This window comes from Lactuca virosa, chromosome 3, assembly GCF_052849685.1.
Source record: "Lactuca virosa cultivar CGN04683 chromosome 3, Lactuca_virosa_CGN04683_v6, whole genome shotgun sequence".
NCBI classification, from domain to species: Eukaryota; Viridiplantae; Streptophyta; class Magnoliopsida; order Asterales; family Asteraceae; genus Lactuca; species Lactuca virosa.
Genome location: NC_136428.1, coordinates 260425660 through 260427961, shown reverse-complemented (window position 1 = coordinate 260427961; position 2302 = coordinate 260425660). Strand labels below are relative to the sequence as shown.

General features: G+C 42.7%; 1 non-coding gene across 1 annotated transcript; it reads right to left on the bottom strand.

Moving 5' to 3' along the window:
- Positions 1-282: 282 nt before the first annotated feature.
- Positions 283-389, bottom strand: LOC145167991 (small nucleolar RNA R71). Its single transcript, XR_013741587.1, has one exon. It is a non-coding gene; the product is annotated as a small nucleolar RNA R71 (small nucleolar RNA).
- Between the last annotated feature and the right edge of the window lie 1913 nt (positions 390-2302).

The following is a 2302-nucleotide window of genomic DNA, read 5'->3' as shown; positions in this document are numbered from 1 at the left end:
TTAAACTTAAGGGCCACATACTTGCTCAACTTAAAGAAATCCCATTCTACGGGAAGGATCATGAAGACGCATACAAGCACCTAGACGAGGTCAACAATATAGCCGATTACTTTAATGTCCCTAATATGGCTCGTGACACTGTTTTTGTTTCGTATGCTACCAGTCACATTCAAGGGAGCCGCGAAAAATTGGCTGAAATCACTCCCTCCAGGATCCATCACTACTTGGACTAAAATGAAAGAAGAATTTATAGACCAATTTTGCCCTCCCTCAAAGATAGCCAAACTAAAGAAAGCCATTGCCAATTTTGAACAACAAGCTGGAGAGTCACTTTATGAAGCTTGGGAAATATACAAGGGTTTACTAAGAAATTGCCCACATCACGATCTAAACATCCAACAAGAAGTCTCCATTTTCTATGATGGAGTAAATGTGACAACCAGGCATCTCCTTGATTCGCAAGGACCATTCACAAAGAAAGCACCCCCAGTGATAAAGGCTCAAAGAATTCTCTAAACACTCTAGAGAATATTACTACCCAAGGAATGACTTAGCTCGTGGGGCGGTGAATTCTATTATCGATGACATGGCGGCAATGATGGAAAAATTGGAAAGCATGGACCGAAGAACGACTAAGATGGACCAATCCATCCATGCCATTAGAGTGGGATGTGAAAATTGTAGAGGGCCCCACCTTACTAAAGATTGTGACCTTGATGAAAACGAGAACCGGAAAGTGAAAGTGTGCTATTCAAGTGGTGATAGGTATGATGACAATTGGCGAAAACCCAAGAAAGGATGGCTACCATATGAAGAGTATATAAAGACAAGGGAGGAAAAATATAAGCAAAAAGATAGAGGCTTTTATCGAAAGGAGGAACCGGTGTATGAAAAGAAATCAGATTTGGAAGATATACTTACTAGATTCGTAGCCGCGTCCGAGAAAAGACATAGTGATACCGATGTTGCAATCAAAGATCAACAAAATATGTAGAGAGAACAGCAAATTATGATGAAAGATCAACAAGCTCTGCTTAGAAATCAGCAAGCATCCATTCTCAACAGAGAAAAGCAGCTGGGCCAACTTGCACGACAAGTGAACGAGAGACGATCGGGTGGACTTCCTAGTAATACCAAAAGAAATCCAAAAGGTGCACATATAAATATCGTGATGACTAGGAGTGGGAAGATTATAACTCCTCTAGCCCTATTCAGCAAGAAGATCCTAACCTGGTGCAAGAGGAAGAGGCAGAAAATGAAGAATCATAAATTCTCGATCCGACTCGCCGAGTCGACCTTACGGACTCGACGAGTCCCCCACCTGAACAGAACATAAACCCTCCTGTGAAGCCATATCAGCCTCCACTGCCATATCCAGCCCGAACTAGACAATAAAAGAATGAAGCTGACGACCAGAAGTTTCTGGAACACATAAAGGCTCTTCAAATTAATATGCCATTCATAGAGGCGGTTGCACAAATGCCCAAATACGCAAAATTTCTCAAGGAGCTTCTAACAAATAGAAAAAAGATGGAAGAAGTGAGGAAAGTGGTCCTAAATGAGAATCGTTCAGCTGTCATGTTGAATAAGCTACCCAAGAAGAAGGGTGGTCCAGGAAGCTTAACCTTGCCTTGTCAATTCGGGAACTTAGCTACCATTTATGCATTGGCAGATTCGGGGGCAAGTGTAAATCTCATGCCATACTCATTCTTCAAGAAGTTAGATCTTCCGGAGCCAAGGCCCATTCGGATGGCAATTCACCTAGTAAATAAAACGGTCACATTCCCAAGGGGAATATGCGAAGATCTATTGGTGTAGGTTGATAAGTTCGTTTTCCCCGCGGACTTCATAGTATTAGACATGGAAGCAGACCCTCAAGTCTCAATCATACTTGGAAGACCTTTCCTAAACACCGCAAGTGCCATAGTTGACATGTGAGATTCTAAACTTAATCTTCGGGTAGGAGACGAATCAGTCACTTTTGGGGTTGATCAAGCCATGAAGCATTCAAGGAATAGCGACGACACGGCATTTTCGGTTGATATGTTGGAAGAGTTCATGGAGAAATGGAATGAAGATGAGCCAAACAAGTCCACCGTCATCCTTGAAGAAGAATTTGATGCTGAAAGAGACCTGTTGGAAATAGAGAGATTGCTCGAGGAAGCTGAATATAATGATCTGATCAGAAGTACAGAATACCCGACTCGCCGAGTAGCCTGAATCGACGAGTCCATTCGAAGAAGCCCGATCAGTCACGAATTTTACCCAGGACTCGACGAGTCCCCTCACTAGACTCGATGTG